At 35.9% G+C, this 18,486-nt stretch overlaps 1 protein-coding gene across 4 annotated transcripts in view; it reads left to right on the top strand.

The window, feature by feature from the left end:
- Nucleotides 1–32: 32 nt before the first annotated feature.
- tws (protein phosphatase 2 regulatory subunit tws) overlaps nucleotides 33–18,486 on the top strand; it is a 56,476-nt gene continuing 38,022 nt past the window's right edge. For 3 of the 4 annotated variants that reach the window (XM_068769560.1, XM_068769559.1, XM_068769557.1), the window contains exon 1: nucleotides 33–308. The gene's annotated coding sequence lies outside the window, so the exon portion shown is untranslated. Of the gene's footprint in view, nucleotides 309–552; nucleotides 567–18,486 lie in introns of those variants that run through there. The other variant, XM_068769558.1, reaches the window with a different exon arrangement.

The raw sequence follows: 18,486 nt of genomic DNA, 5'->3' as shown, positions 1-18,486 counted from the left end.
CGAGTTGAATCGTGTCTTGCTAGCGCCGCAATCGCATTCACAACACGGAAATATTTACTTGTGTACGCATTGTTGTGTTTACACGATAAAAGTAAAAACAATTTAAACCTCGATAAAATTTACGCGATTAATTATTTGTCGCAATAGAGTGGACTTGAAATTCGTTTGTTAAATAATTGATGTGTTTGAACGTTGCAAAAATACGAAAGGAATCGTTTTAAAATTGTGTAAAAGTGATAACAATTTAAATTTTACATTATCGAGACGATTTTAATAGTATAAACTATGAATTAAAATATTTTGATGAGGTAAGTAAAGATTTTTGTAAATAGGTTTTAAATTAAAATTATCTAATAAAAATATTCAGTAACTTTAATTGTCTTTGTGAATAGTTTTTTAATTAGGAAAGAATATTCACATACATAAAATTTCCTCTTATTCTTGAAATAAGCATATGTGTAATTACAATATCTATTTAGATTTAATTTTAGGCGGCATATGTCACATTTCCCGCGCAAGACAATTTTTTTTCTTTTACAAAGCGCTGTGTCAGTCGGTCAATGTCGGTAAACGCCTTTTATATATTTTAGTGTTATTGGATAAGATTTTTTATTTACTATATTTGGTCTTAAACCTTTTTTTAATAGAAGTTGCTGAATAGTTTTCGTATTGTCAAAACTGTTGAACTATCGCAGACCAACTGCCGAAAAATTAATATTATTTAGACTGACCATTTCATTGATTTATTTTTTTGAACATACGCAAGGATAATATTCATAGTAATAAAATTAATGTAATAAATGATATTTTTGTTTAGTTACTTGATTTTTGACGTGAAATGTTTGATGGCAAAGGAACAGGTGTTTTAATTTACTATCTGGTTTGTATGGGAAAATAAAATGGTGTTTTTTCTGTTTTTTTTTTTCGTAATTTTAATATTTTCTCTCTATTTAGAAGCGTTCTTTCGTCTCCATGATATAAAATAAAAAAGAAGCCGAATCGGTGGAGCTGTTCTCTAGCTTAGCAACACATTCGTCAATTAATTTTTATTTATATAGAAGGTTAGGGAATTAAATGATGACAATACTATACTAAATGATGGTAATTAGGTGCTTTGCTTGCCATTGTGTCTTTAAAAAAGTAAACGTTTAAAAGTGTACGTTAACTTTTTACATAACGCACAAGATGTTTCAATAAAAATAAGAAACTGCGTTATACTTTTCGTGATTAAGCCGATTGTTTCCCGCGGGTTGCTTCTCCTTAGATTTTAACACCCTCAGTGCCAGACCCTAAGTGACCATTACAAAATACATTTTTTTTTTGTTCGGATGTGTTTAAAATTACATAATAATCATGTATTGTTTTTCACCCTCCCCCCTTTCATCCGTTTTCTTGGATTTTTATCCGTGTGACATTTCCAAGACTATTTACATTTAAAAATGTGACAGGTCAGGACTTTCATTTTTGTGTAATAAATGTATAGAAAACGTGTTCCTAAAGAATACACGGCGCGTTTACTAAGTAGAAAGATGTGTACTTATACTTTTAAAAATACAGTGTTCCAGACACTGTGTAACAAAAAAATACACATGGCGCCTAAGTTGTTAACGAATTAGGAATTCAATAAACCACCACCCTAGCTTCGTTCATTCGTAACATTAATATTTCAAAATAAACAGTTATTGGTAAAAGGTGTAAAATATATAAAGAGGTAAATGTTTAGCTCATTTGACAGGAAAAAGATGTAAACTTTTACACCGATATTCATTCACCAAGTATAAAGCGGTAACTGAAACGCCATTAGAATGCGCTAGATTGATAACTTCTGACAGTACAGTCTGCAGGAACAAGTAGTGAAGAATAAATAATTTTAATATGTAGTAATGCGAATTTTGAAAACGCTTTCTCTTACTATATAATCATCATCATTATTTATGGATCTTATGGATAAGATAAATATCTTTGGATAGCGTGTACCGCTTGTTGACGGCAAAAGATCTATAAATTCACCCATTTTAAGCTCTATTAATCAACCTGTCCGTATGGTTGCGAAAGGTATGTACGTTCATTTGAAATCGTTTTGATATTGAACCCGGGGACTCAGTACGCAATTGCCCGCGCACAGATATATGTATCGGTACGGCGTACCCATGAAAATATGCGTCAACAATCCATTTATGTGAGAAGCTATGCGCCTGCAGCAGAAACTATTAGGAGCCATGACAAAGTGTAACGCTGACGAGATCACCTTGGATGGAGGCCGCCTCGAGCAAGGCCCGACTGTTTGTTTGTATCACAGCTAAATAAACAAGTTTAAAGTGGACGTTAACTGTATACGTATGGCGCCGTAGCATGTGAAATACTGGGCCAGTGTGACGGAACGTTTTGTCTCAAGGCGTATTCATGTTTAGTTTCGATACACGATTTCTTACTTTAATATCACTACATGCCTCAAGGTAATAGTAGTTGTACGAGCAAAGACAATAGCAGATGACAGACCCTTCAGATTTTACACGGGCCGTCATTCTTGGCAGGTGTAAATTTCGTGCGAATAATAATAATAATATCGTTCGATGAGCCATCGCGTAATTCCTAGTAAATACTGGCCCAAGAAAATCACCATCACTAATCTATGGGAACGCTACATCGAGACCCCAATCGATTAGCACACTCTTCGAAGGGCTACCCATGATATAGAGAGGTGTCCCCTGGACTGGAACCCTCTTGGAAAGCGCAAACATAGTTTCGTTTTTACCAGTCCTGGCAGCAGACGATGATTACAAGGGGAAAATATTATGTAAGACGTAGACCGAGTTAAACGCGAGACTCAAGACTGACCGAGATGGTGACGTATTTTGGAGGATATGGGCACTTAAGTCAAGTTCAACGAGCAATCGAGAAGGCTATACTCGAGATTTCTCTACGAGATCGTATCAGGAATAAGAAGATTCGTAGAGGAACACAAGTATCCGACGTAGTCCAGCAGATTGGCAAGTTGAAATGGCAGTGTGAAGAACAGATTGCACATTGTAACTAAGGTCCTGCAGTAGAGATCACTTGTCAAGCGTAGCGTAGGACATCAATCCAAAAGGTTGATAGACCGTGGATGGTAGCATTTCAATAAAAAAATATAAGAGTAATCACTTCACAAAGGATCATTGGAAATAGATTTAAAAGTTTGAAGAGTTTTTGCTGGCAATCAGCTATGCATTCACCTATTTAAATCACTTAAAACCGATAATTTAATGCATATAGCAAATGACATTTTACTTAACAATTCGAATATAATAGCAATTTAAAATACAAAATAAAATATATTTTTGATATTGAATTAGTTTTTTTTTTTTTTTTTTTTTTTTTTAATGACCCCCGCTATTGGGGGCCTCTCGTACCCCTATCTGATTTTTGGGACAGGGACCTTTTCAGCAATATTTTTCACATACGTTTTTATTTTCTTACTCGTCTTTCTTTCTTTACATTATCATTTCTTTCAGTCTGTTTTCTATCTTTCATTCAACAATTCATCTTTCTTTCTCATTTGCTCTATTCAACTTTCATTCTTTCCTCTTTTCTTATTACTAATTCCATTTTATGTTTTTATGTTACCTTTTTTATTTTACAATAATAACAATTTATTAATATTTTACAATAAATTTCTTACTCTATAATTATTTTTCATTTATCACAGGTTTATGTTTCATTTTGTCACTTTATTTTCTATTTTCTATTTGTTTATTATGTTTGCGTTTTGTTAATGCTTGTAGCTTTTTTGACTATTTCTTTACAGAGGGTTAAGAATGAACTTTTGAATTCCCCGCCTATCAGGGAGGCAATCGAGTCCTCCCTGATTTGCACGCCAGACCGGCACTCGAAGTCGTACCGGAGTCCCCCGAATGCGGGACACCGGGCCACAAGGTGGATCACGGTCTGGCCCACGCCCGGTTCACAGAAGCACGAGGGGTCCTCCTTGAGCTTAAACCTATAAAGGTACTCAGAGAACCCCCCGTGCCCCGTGAAGAGCTGGGCCGAGACCGCGTCCACCTCGATGCTGCGGAGCACGCGGTAAGCTGAGGCGGCGTCCGGGAAAAACATCCTCGTTACCGAAGCCGTCGTTCCTTCTACATACCTCCTGTTCCATTCGTCGAGCGACTCCTGTCTCAGTTGCCGCTTGACGAATGAAACAGGGCATCTCTCATATTCTGGTCGTCTTTTACTCTTCAGGGCCGCTTCCTTGGCAAGCTGGTCCGCCCTCTCGTTCCCCTCCATCCCCGCGTGCGCTTTCACCCAATACAACCTTACATCCTTCCCTTTTTCTCTCACTTTCATCACATTCTCCTTCACTCTTAACGCTAAGGGATGGAGGGTGTCCGATCTTGCGACAGTTTCGAGAGCGGACCGCGAGTCGCTCAGTACGGCGCAGACTTGCGCCGACTCGCCGGCCGCGTACCCTGTTGCCTCAGCTAGAGCCAGCAGCTCTGCCTGGTATACGGTGCAGAAGTTGCCCAACTTGAGTTTCTTTGTGTATGACTCTACGGCGCCCCGCTTGACGCAGAACGCCGCACCCACCTTATCCTCTATGCGGCTGCCGTCGGTATAAATTACCAGATCGGCAGCCGCGGTGGCAAGTCGGACTTCCTCCGCACTTTCCCCCAGACAGGAGAACTCCACACCAACTTGACCAGACGGGTGTGGTAGTCTCAGGTAGCTGACCGGTACCTCCAGGTCTCGGTCCTTTACCACCTGCCGGGAATGACCCTTTCTTATTTCAAATAAGCGGGCTGCTTCTTGGACCCGAAGGTCCAGGGGAAGCAACCCGGCAAGTATAAGGGCCGAGTGCAGGGACGCGGTCCTGTGGGTCCTCGCGATCTTCTGCGCGAAGCCCCGCTGGACCGCGCCCATATTGAATTAGTTGGCATCAATGCTCGCTCAGCTATTATTGCTTTCGATAGTAAATTAACCCAATTTCCCCGCACAATCTATTAGCCGCGAAAGACGATACCCTCCCCAGTGTAATACTGGAGAGAAAAGCCGTAAACTATACACGTAGCCTGAGTGCCTTAATGTAAGTTGCGTGTAATTTTTCGACGAAAGTTTTATGACTAAACCAGATTTCTTTTATGGAGGAGGCATTGCTCTTCTTGGAACCCTCCAACATCATTATATGGCATAGTCAAAAGTACATGCGAATCGTAGCCTCTTCTTCTTCAAAAGAATCTCCTGAACATGGTGCATCTCACTACTAGGCCTCCTAAATAAATAATATCATCAACTACAATATTACGACGGATTAATAAATGTTGACACTTAATAACTAGATCCTCTAGATAGACCAACGATGTCAAGGTCACGAGAAATCGAGTCTTCGTGGCGATCTTCGGAGTCCTATACTTTGCAATAGGCATCTATCGGCTTATAACATTAAAAAAAATGAAATAAGTTCATAAATATCTACGTTTCATTCTCAAATATTGTCAATGTTATTGTAATTTTTATTCGTTTAAATACTGCAATATTACGATTTAATATGTTAATTAACATTGTGGACATTTTAAAATTAATCATAATTAGGGGGCCCCTACGAAACTTTCCTTGGTGATCGTCGCCTGCGCAGTGTTAATGGCTACGGTTGTTCCATTTAGGAACTTTTTAGTTGCCACAGTCTCGTGCGTTGTGTTTAGGATAGCCTATCCAGGGCATGCGTTGTTCACCATAATCCGTGCCACCACTCGTGACTTCGAAGGCCCCGTTTCTGGTAGGTTTACATCATTCCCCATAAGGCTGTCTCGTAGCGATCATTCCTCAGTTGTCCCATTTGGCTGCCGTCGTCTGGGTTTCAAATCACAGACTATATACTTTGTACATTACCATATTATAGTTTACTGTTGAAACATTGTTATTGATAAACAAGCTTATTAACCCCTGGGTCGGTTGTTAAATTGATTAGTCAGTAAGCCGATATCCTAAGTTCGTTTCTAAGAACTAATCGAAGCAATTTCATATCAGATGGCTTTATTTGTTCACTTTAATTTTAATTCGTTGAATATACAGTCATTGAGCTGTGATTCACGTTCCTACAGACTTTATATGACGGGATACATCTACAGGATGATTGATGATAGGTGTAAAAGCTTTAGAGCGTAAGGCTTTTGTACCTATTTCTAATCACCATCTGAAAGGAAATCATTCTTAAAAATTTTATTTATAATTATTTAATTATTTTGATAACTTCTGGCGACACAAAAACGTATTTTCTTACAATATTATCATAACGTAATTTATTGTATTTTAAAACATTGTTTTTTGGATAGGGATATACCATATGTTAATTGACAGCAAATTAACTAAACATTCACCTCTTTAGTCTTTATATATATATATATATATATATATATATATATATATATATGTATATAAGGTTGTCAAATATCTCCCTTCCACCTTTTTGTCTTTTGAATTTCGCGGCTATGTACGAAGCGCTACAGAGCTCGTATCTGGCAATACTATACATAATTTGAAAGGTCTTGACATAACCTACAAAACGACGCTATGCATGATTAGTTTGGATATTGCGTTCAACAGTTATAGACGTGTAAACATGGAGTTCACTAACGCCGAAATTCGCGCTATTTTAAAGTTTTCCTTCGTTAAAGGTAAATCCGCTAGAGAAACGTTCCGTGAGATTAATGGTGTTTTGGGGGATGGTGCTCTATCACTTTGAACCGCGGAGGAATGGTTTCGACGATTCAGAGCCGGCGAAAACGACACCATGGATAAGCCAGCCGGCGGAAGACCTGTGGCGACAAATACCGATCAAATCATGGACTACATCGAGTTAGACCGGCATGTGGCATCTCGTGACATCGCCCAGGAGATGGGAGTTAGTCACCAAACCATTTTAAACCATCTGCAGAAAGCTGGATACAAAAAAAGCTTGATGTTTGGGTGCCGCATGATTTGACGCAAAAAAACCTTCTGGACCGAATCAACGCCTGCGATATGCTGCTGAAACGGAACGAACTCGACCCATTCTTGAAGCGGATGGTGACTGGCAACGAAAAATGGATCACATACGACAATATCAAGCGAAAACGGTCGTGGTCGAAGGCCGGTGAATCGTCCCAAACAGTGGCCAAGCCGAGATTGACGGCCAGGAAGGTTTTGCTGTGTGTTTGGTGGGATTGAAAGGGAATCATCCACTATAAGCTGCTCCCATATGGCCAGACGCTTAATTCGCAGGCGATCGACCAGAAGCGTCCAGAATTGGCCAACAGGAAGGGTGTAGTGTTCCACCAGGACAACGCCAGACCACACACTTCGTTGATGACTCGTCCAGCGTCGTGAAGCTACGGGAGCTCGGATGGGAGGTTTTATCACATCCACCATATAGCCCGGACATAGCGCCAAGTGATTACCACCTGTTCCTGTCCATGGCGAACGCCCTTGTTGGTGTAAAGTTGAACTCAAAAGAGGTTTGTGAAAAGTGGCTGTCCGAGTTCTTCGCAAATAAGGAGGGGGGCTTCTACGAGGGAGGTATTATGAAGTTGCCGTCTAGATGGAAACAGATTATCGAACAAAACGGCGCATATTTGAACTAAATCCGATCACTGTAACACTTTTTATAAAGCATTGAATAAAGAGCAAAAAAGCGGAAGGGAGATATTTGACAACCTATTATATATATATATATATATATATATATATATATATATATATATAGACTTTCATAAATACTTTGTCTTTATATATATATAAAGACTAAAGAGACTATATATAGAGATATAGATATATAGAGAGACTATATTATTATAAAAATATTTGTTAACTAAACTACGGAAGTGACTGTTAACACGTGACCGCAGGAGGTTGTTCGAACTATTTGCTATATCCACTTCTTATTATTGCATGCCCTTCGACCGATTATTTCCTTTCCGCGTGTTTAGAGATACTACTAGGAACACCTAGACTATACAGTAGATAAAAAGTCAGAAGTATCATGTAAAAATATTAACACAAGAAAAATGAAAACAATAATCATGAGCACTTATTTTAAATTATTAAATATATTTTCAATTCTATGTTATATAATTTACTAAAATAACTAGTCAGAGACGTGGTCTCTCGCTTTTAGACTCATGGGCAGGTCGTTCAACGAGCTATGGAGTAGGCTAGGCTCGGATTTCCGTAGACGAACGAAAATAACCGACGCGTACCCAATCAGCAATTTGAAGTGGCAATAGGCAGGCCGTAAAGCGCACAGAATAGGCCAGCTGAGCTCTTAAAGTCCTGGATTGGCGACCACAGATAGGCAAAGTGGACAGACGACAATGTTCAGGTTGTCAGAAGACGGACGCAGACCACTTCAACCGTTCCCTGTGAAAACTGCAGGCAGGCCTATATTAAACTGGACGTTCTACGTTTGAAACGATAAAAAAATAAAGAAAACTATGTAAAGATCGTCATAGACCTAACCTAACCTAAGAGATTTATTATATACTTGTAGGAGTACTAACACGCTAACACTTTTTGATGATATATAACCATTGGCATTTATATCTGGTACGTACACTTATTCTGGTACGAGGTAGCTGTGCTGAAGACCTGGACCTATTTCTAGTAACTGCCCATCATGACTCCTTTAATCCTCAGCATGGTAAAGTAACGAGGGCCCAGGGAAGTCTCAACTATATACTACAATTTCATTTAAGTTCTTAGATCACTTCGGCGAACGCTTCACGGACTGAATAGGGTCAAGGGTCGCACTGAGGGGACCTTGGTTTAAGCTGTCTCTCGTCAATAATACTTATTTAGCATTCATACAAGGGCGCCCAATAGAACCGAACCTAGACTTGGCCTGTTCCTATTGACTTATAACAATACTATCACTTCGGAAAGTGTCAACATTGGGAGAAGAAATGGCGGAAGAAACTCCATCAACGCTTCTACCTGGTCTATTTAGGAGTACATGTCCTCTGTTGTATACGATTCGGACTCGTTTCCGACAAGACCGATTGGTTATCGAATTCCGACGAACGTACCAAAGAATGAGATTCCAAAGACTTAAAATTATCATTTTAGGATACCAAAAAGGCCCAGTTTCTATTATAAGATTGACCATAATTAGTATTGAAACTAACAAGTAATTGGCGCTAACTTAATTCAACTGTAATTACTACAAGCAAAAAAACAAGGAAATAGTTTTTACGGCAACATTCTCTTAAAGCGTGATACTAGAATAGTTCGCTTAGCTAACGACGGTTGTTTAGTTCTCTTACAAGATAAACTCATTCAGTATGATTATTTTCGTACTAGCTTTTGGAGAAATAGTCACGCATTATACTACAATGAGAGTTATGATAAAGACGTTTCTAATTTACGCTACTAATTCTTACAATTGGTGGCGACGTTAGGTTATTACGGCTAGCCAAAAACAATTATTGTTTAATTTTCAAGTTTTTTTTTTTAATTTTATTGTAGTACAGGATACAAACAGTGTAATATGTACAATATTTTTCATAATATAATGACAAAAACAAATCCAAAATGTCACTCAAATTGAATTTGGTGTGACTCGTTGCAACATCGTATTTCACATAGATTGTCAAAACTTAAAACTTCACGTGCGCTCTTAAAACGCGGTTTCCAGGCCTTTATCACTACAGTTGCGGAAGCGACAGGACGGTAATTATAATTAACTTTTCATGTGTTTTAAAGTTAATTAAATAAACAAGTATAACATAGATTTTTAAGCATTATTTTAAAAACGCCTAAGGAAAGTCTACAATTGCAATTAACATCTAATTATTTTGAAATACAAAACAGTTTGATTTAGACTTGCGTTTATCAATATGAAATTCATATATATCATATTTGATTACCACAAAAATTGAAGAGATTTTATATTGGTCCCCTGCTAGGAGCAAGACAATCGTTTATAATTAATACACAAAGGACGATCCTACGTACCTACGGTCGCAAGTCTCAGTCCTCTACCTCCGGTCTACCACTGCGAATGCTAACTAAAGCTTTATTTACCTTTTTTAATATTTCTCCAAGTAATACGTAAATAAGGAAGAAAAGGAACAATATTTAGCCAGCTCATGAATGCGCATGCAGGTGCACAGAGTCATTTGGCACTAATCGGTGTAACATAACTCCTGAAGATGTCCCGTGGAGGGATGAAACACGTGTTGAGTGATTTGACGGTGGTGGTTGTGTAATTCGCATTGTTTGCCGCATGCGCATTTATCAGCGGGCTGGCGGGCGGTGTACTTTGTTGCACGACTACCACTGCATGTGCGGAAGTGGCTGAATATTGGTCCTTTTCATACAAAGGATGTATTTCCCCAAAATAACGCCTTATTCCATTAAATAATACAAAAATATTTTTAGTTTAGGTATTATAAAACCTTTTAATTTTAATACGAAATAATTCGAATTTTGAAAACGTCATTACGTTATTTTTGAAAACATTGACTTTCGGATTGGTTGTGCCACTCATTATTTGTCAATAAATGAGCTGTGTATTTACCCCCTTTTAAGCTTTTACACCTATAGATAAACACTCTGTTGCTATTTATTTTGATAGAACAGTAAGTATTGTTGATAGACGGAAAATTGTAAAAAATTGAAATACGACGTGATATACGTACTTAATTAATTATTAATTAATTCTTATTAGTGCTAAGGTCTCTTAAAACGTGATCATCGAGTGTCAAGTAAGGTTTAGGTAAACGTAATAGGAATTGCCGCGTGACCTCCTGCGCGCATGCCGTCTCGTTGACCTTCGAACTCCTTAATAAAGTCGATGAATCAATATTCGCTAGTTCTATTATTATTGTACTCCTATCGCCCGACTCCAGATACGGAAGGCGTACTTATTTTTTTTTCTATCCAATGGTGTCACGACATAGTAAAGATTGCGGGAATTCGTTCTATACGGGTAGCGCAAGATCGATCATTGTAGTGAATTTTTAGTCAGACCTATGCCTTATGATGATGATGGTGTCGAGTTCAACGGAGATAAAATGATAGTAAGTGTATTCTGGCCAAACAATAGGATATTACCACATAGTTTTGAAATACAAAATCATGAACTGGATTGCGTCCGACTTGCCAACCAGATTCGAGTATCAACCTAAAGAGCTCTGATATCTCTAACCCGGTGAAATCATATATGCCAAAGGATAAACAGCATTTGGCAGTAAAAATCTAAGTAATTTTACTGATGTAACCTTCAAAATAGGACACTGAAATGATTGCATCTAAATGACGCTATCTGAAAGAATCGTAACATTAAGTAATGCCTTGCCTTGTAATCCTATGATTCTCAAATGTATCCTTATTGCCTTCTGTTTTACTTTACAGCACAAGCCACGTAGCGTGTACAACAGATGGCCGTTGGAGCCTTAAGGTTCTGGAGAGGTGTGAATTCTTATGCCCCCCTATGTAACATTTACAATTATTTAAAATTTGCTTTTAACGTTACATTTCGCATCGAAATCTTGCATTGCATTCAGATGACTCTGTGCGAGAGGGTTAAACTCTAGTCGCTAAACACAGTTAACAGGAAACCTTTGGCCAATTCAGTTGAAGTAATTAAAAATTATCTTAACGTGTCCAACTATTTAATTAACGTAATTAAATAAGGCTCACTAATTGTCGAGACGACGAAAAGACGTCACAAATTGTCTTCTCGCGAGAGCTAACATAATCGTTACACGTAGGCACGCGTACGCTTGAAACGATTAAAAAACAATTAAATCATTAAAAATCATTTTAAATCGACCCACTGAGGTATATCCGTAGTATTCAAGTAACTAATATAAATAATTGGCTGTTTTTTGTATATATGTATATATATTAGACCGGTACGTGTAAGTTATAAAATACATATTTTTACGAGGAAAAAGTATCACCAACATTTTAGCTACGCGACGTCCACAACTGGACGTAATATGTATTTTCTGTACAAGTAAACTACCCATTATTAGTACTTTTACTTTTTCCATACTATGGTTGTCTGTAAGAGATTGCCTTGTGTGATAAGACCGCCCATTGTACTTTTTTGTATATTATTGTAAAACTTATTAAATGTATCTTAACGTGTACAATAAAAAATGTTAAATAAAAAATGAATAAAATAAGTTGGACGTTAGTTTATCCACCTTTTAGGTGTACACCTATGTGGCGCTTGTCGGTCTGTGATTTCTACTCCAAAACCTTAAGGCCGCAGCCAATTGTCGATTTCCCGTCCACTGCTACTTCAACTTATCAAATCGCTGGACTATTTAGGTTACTATTCGGTCACTTTGCGTCCTTATTAATATTAGGAGACCTTTTGGTCTAGTTATGGTAACAGAACCATGGTTCGACCCTCTTGTCCTCACCCTGTTCAACCTCGAATTGGAATGGTAAATGCTTAACGTGTGGCTGCCCCTTTTGGGGGATTTGTGCTAAGCCGATACAGAATTAGACGTGGCAACGTTCCCAGCCAAGCTTTCCTTAGATCAATCAAGGTGACCTCATAGGAATTTACAATTTTAGCCGATTAGTGCTGAATACGTTTAGGCCTAGACCTATTTTTAGTCTTTGGAAAGTTTTGAAAGGTTATATTGAATACATCGCTTATAAAATTGGACATTTGTGTTAGAGAGACGCCATTTAATTGTTTGTTGTGTGCGCTGTTATGGTACCATTCTTTTAAGATTATTTTTTATTAGTTTTAAATCTAAAATTAAAAGTATAATATTAACTAAATTTTATTACAGCATTCAAAAGTTTTAGTTGATCGAAATGCGTGGAACTTGGTTTGTACACTCGTTTACATTCATGATATTATAATGTACACAAGTAAGGTTAGTCGATATTACAACTTTATGTTAAAATAATCGACGATTCAAAGGAACATATGCGTACTTAAACAAAGATATTTTAAATTGAATTGAGAAAGTTGTGTCTTCAATTTCATTTAGCTATAAAATAGTATTAAAATAATCACTTCATATTTTTTGTTAGAGTGAGAAAGAAGTACATAGTGGATCAATGAGCCATCCGAGCTCTTATCTCGCATGGGACGACGTTCCAGGAAGTGACTAGGACAAGAAGTGACTACTCTCCTTTTTGGAAGATATGTTACTTTTTTCATGAAACTTTTCGTTTTGATGAGCGAAATTCGCTTAATATAGGAAGCATTTGTACGATTTGAATTATCTTTCTAAATCTGTGAAATTTCAACTCTAGAGCTAAGAATGTAAGTCCAGCATAAGTATAAATCTGAGAAATCAGAAATAAATTCTTAACTAAATTTCCAACGCTCTGCGATTTCTTAGAATGTCAGAAATGTACGAAATGTCCAAAATAAACGCTGTGCAACTAGAAATCGAGGCTAATAGCATGAAATATGAAGGGATGTTTGACAATAATCCAACTCGCCTTGCAACTGACTGTTCCCGAGACAATGCATCGGTTGAAGAAAAAACAATGTTTGGTCAGCGAAATACTAATTATATATAGTACTAGCTGATCCCGCAAACGTTGTTTTGGAAAAAAAATTAAAGTTTTTAATTAACAAATGTAAGACAAGGGTTGATCGTAGAGGGGTGAAAATTTAGGTTTGTATGTATTTTTGTATGCTGTATCATTATAAAATAAAAACCAAAAAAATTGTCTAAAAAATTAAAAATAAAATTTAGGGGTGGACCACCCTTATCACTTAGGGGTATGGAAAATAGATAGTAGCCGATTCTCAGATATACTGAATACTCATGTAAAATTTGGTAAAAATCGGTCAAGCCGTTTCGGAGGAGTTCAAGTTCGAACACCGTGACACGAGAATTTTATATATTAGATAATATTCCTAGTAGGCAATATGATCTTACCGTCTTTTATCTGTCAACATATAAATACAAGTTTATAGTCTGTGGACTGATCGCATGATATTGGAAAGAATTTTTTTTTTTCTTAAACGGGTATAGTAAATGACTGATTGTTGCGAGTTATTCTGCCGATATGACGTTCGACTGGAAAAATCTCTATATGAAAGTAAAGTAAACAGTTATTTACTGTATTATTAACAATGTCGCGGCGTAGTTTTTTTACTTTTTTTGTATGTTTGGCAACGGTATTTATGCTTGATGATATAACCAGTAACAATTTTCCTACCACATGTACATCGACGGCACTGGTTACGTTTGTCTAACAATGGTCGGTAAACATGTGTTAGCTATAAAGGCATGTAGGAGCAACATTACATTATCGTTAGCGGCGCATCGAAAAGGATTATTCCACAGAAATAAAATTATTCATTTACATCTGTATTAATATGGACGAAGCTCAGATGAATATACACACTTCTAATTTGGACTGCTTGTTGTTATTGCCTCAAAACTTACCGGCCCTGGGAAGAATATAACAACTTATTACGTCTTAAACAGATGACTATTTTTGTTAATATTTAATCATTCCTGTCTGTTAGACATTAAATATCAATCTGTAAAGTATATAAACCCTGTTTTCTTGCAAAGATGACATTATAATAAATAAGTCATACATTGTTAAATTTATTTTACAAAAAGAGTAATTGTTTAGTTTTTTGACGGGTTTTTTCGGCAGATCAGCAATCCGAAACGGTGGCAGCTTACTACTTATAATATTAATTAACAATACAAATTTATCTGTAAATACCTACTTAAATAAATTTATTTGATTTTATTTTTCTCTCAGAAAGAGCTAGAACCTGTTTATTAAACATAAACAATCATATATAAAAACAGTGCATAAAATGTTAAGGGAGTCGGATAATGTTGATACAGGACGCTACCTACCGGTCCTTTTGGAAATATAAGGAGGCACATCAGACGTGTTACGACTGAAAAGATGATTATGATGATATAGTCGTTGATGAAGAACTTCAGTCTCTTTAAGCGAACATGTTATTATATAAGCAGTCTCCTATAAATGAACGCTGAGCTGGGTATAAGTAGGGCATGCAATTAATCTTAGATAATTTTCAGCACGAAAGGCTAGTGGTATTTCCTCAAAAACTCAAGCCACTGTGGTATACATTTTTGATCATCGCTTACCAATTTTTTGGTTTTGACTTTACATTGACGTCCCATAAAGACAACGTGTAATATGTGACGCCTTGCTACTACAATCACTTAGATTCACAAGTAAAATTACTGAACATTTTTACATATTACCTGCCTGCATAGATAGATGAAAGCAAGCCAATATTTTAGTTGTAGGCTTACGAAGGTAGATAAATTTTCGTAGCCCCGTGCTTACGAATTGTGGACTCCCATTTTTTTGTCACAACAACGTGAATCCCCGTCAAGTCTCTTGTGTACCTCTGAGGTTCCACCCAGGCCAATAAAATGGATACATCTAAAATATCTCCCCATAGAAATATCTTTTTAAAAAAACACCGAGATAATAAGTTGTAAAGGTGTTAATGATCTTTTAACCTCATGTTATACACTGCGATGTTTGCAAAGTGAAAATGACTCAGGTCTGTAAAATATGCAGAGAATTCTGGTTCATGGGTTTAATGTACCTTCCCATCAACACCGACATGCTGTGTGACTCACCTGATTTAAGATGGAGGATCGCCAAGTTGATCTTCATGAAATAAGTTTCTTGCAATGTTCAGTTCAATAAGAGCAATCGTAATATCTTTTCTATATAAATGAAAATAGTCATCGATACGAAAAATAATTGAGACATTTACAAATTCGGTCAAGCGTGGTGAAGTGATTACAGAAGAAAAACCCGATTTTTTAAATCTCTTCTCAGACCAATGCGCTTTTATTTAGAAACCAAGCTTCATTCATAAAGCGGAGCTGAAATTGATACTAGTTTCAATCAAATTAGGCTTTCCTGACATTCTCCTCTTGACGTATTAATGTCAAAGTGATGGATCACTTTTATATATTATATTATAGACAAAAAAATTATTGATTTAAAATTAAAAATACAGTATATAAAGAAATATGAACGTTTAATTCTCTTAGAAAAATATTTTAATGAGATCGGGTGAGATGATAAAAATTAAAAAAAATCAAAATATGTTAAAAAGCTTACTTTATGCTTCGTAGTTTTATTTTTAAATCGAAAAAATAACCGAACGTATTTCCATATAATTGATGTGCGCTGTATAATAAATAAATATTTTCCTTTTATTTCCATGCGGTATTTTACATTTTTAATGACATTAGTAAATATTTTTTTGGGTTATCATTGCTAGAAGTAATTTGTTTCAAATTATCGTGAATACCTCACTGATAAAGATCTATTCTAGATCTATCATCGATTCTTAATCATTCTAGATCTTTCTATTCAAGAATATCATTCATTCCTCGTTTCTTTGGTTTGGTGACTTTGTTGTATTTGATGTGATCTTTTGTCTATCATTCGGCTAATGAAGCTTGCTTAATGCCATTTAAACTTTAGTGCTTTGATAAGAGCGTCTTGAAATTTTATTTTGTTTCTAAAATGTTTACTTCATGTTTTGTCTTTCTTTCTTATTCCAAATATACTTGTCTCCGTTGCTATCTGGCAAGTTGAAATTTTTGACTTTACCATCTCAGTAAACACCGATGTTTGATTACCATTATTGTGACCTTTATATAAATATCAAAGAATTAATTCGATGGTTAATTGTAGTAAAAAGGAGTGTCATTGATATATCTGCGAACTGGAAGTGCCTTACACTAATAAATTATTGCAATGCGCTGTAAAAACGCCACCGGCACGTGGACCTTGACACACTGCCCCAATGCACGTATGTATAGCCATATGAACAATTCAGTAAAATGATAAAGAATTTACAACGTTTATTTATCAACATACTAACTTATTCCTGCGGTCTTGTACATAAATATTACATTATTAATAAAATTATTGGTTATACAGGTTGATTGGTTATTTATGTAGCTTTTGAGGAACGTGTAGCCAATTTGATGCTTTGCATAAATATAGTAAGAAAAACTGATTTAGCTGCCCCTGCACACTATGTACTTCCAGAATTGCAATTGGCAATTGGCAATCTTTCATACGGAAAGAAAACAAATAATTAATTTAACATATTTCAAAGTGAACACTTTATATATGATGATTGGAAGTAATTGTAAAAGTTTTAAACGTTTTTGTTGGCAAATGTTGCCATGTTTTCACCGCTTTTACACCTATATCTAATCACCTGTATATATGATATAAATAACTTCCATCCAATGGTAAAATTTGTGTTTATATTGATTTTTTTCCGCAGCAGAAGCTTATACGCATCAGGTTCTTATATCATTTTAGAAGCATTTGAAGGCCGTATGGGCAAGCCCAGAGTCGTAAGGCACTGCATGCTAGTCGCTTCGAACCGTAGGACCGCCTAATGGGAATCTATGAAGTTTCCTCCGTTGACTTTATTTTAATTTTTTTTGTTGATCTGTTGGATTAAAAATCTTACAGACACCGCGAGTTATTGTCATTCTGATGTCTGTCGTATGTCGCATTTCTTTATATAAAATACTATGATTATTGTTGTACACATACAATTATACAGTAATACACGCAGTCATATATTTTTTTTATATAAAATGCAAGTCATTGTAACACAGAATTGCAGATTTGCAATACGTATCGTAGCTGTGAATCAATTGTTTTTAAATTCATATTCTGGTATGATAATTCTATATTAATATTTCTTTAATTTTATCAATAATTTTAGTGTATATTTACTTTTATATGGATTTAGTCCTTGTAAAATTGCAGTTATTTATATGCGAAATATTAAATGTAAACAACTCCTTATATGGAACGATTTTAAGTGACGCTTTACACATTATGATAATTGGTCATAAGTGGGGTCAGAAAAATGCTTTAAAGTTTTTACACCTATTTCCAATTTGTCCCTGTAAACAATAATTAATTTAAATATGATATCATTATGCTATTTCTTATTTCTGAAACCATTGATTTTTGATCCAAATATTCATCGCTTAGAAGCTTTTATACCAATAACCAATCAACTTGTTCTTCCCCACTCTGTTGAGCCATAAATGACTTTTACAAACCTCGTTGCCAGACTTTACATCATTTTATAAATGTTTGTATGAAGAAGACTTAGGACACTGTATTAAATGAAAGATTGTTGTGTGAATTGTTTCATACGGAACGCAATTATACTTACTACTTGGTTTCGGTTGAAGTGGATGCTGTTAGCCCGGGGGCTTTTAGACTTCATCGGAACTGAGTTCACGGAGCAGAAGTGTCGGTGGGATATATATTTATATATATATATATATATATATATATATATATATATATATATATATATATATATATATATATATATGTATAAATGCTTTCTATAATGCAGCAGATGAATAACATCTGGCAGTATAGTCTGTGATAGATATAAAATGGTATTTTTTAATATTATAAATATTACAATAAGATTTTTCTTGCTGCATTATCATTACGTTATTTATTTTT

This window comes from Battus philenor, unplaced genomic scaffold, assembly GCF_028537555.1.
Source record: "Battus philenor isolate CCGP_79_NKW_IND1 unplaced genomic scaffold, ilBatPhil1.0.hap1 SCAF_28, whole genome shotgun sequence".
NCBI classification, from domain to species: Eukaryota; Metazoa; Arthropoda; class Insecta; order Lepidoptera; family Papilionidae; genus Battus; species Battus philenor.
The sequence above is the reverse complement of the archived record's forward strand: the minus strand, read 5'-3'. Positions and strand labels throughout refer to the sequence as shown.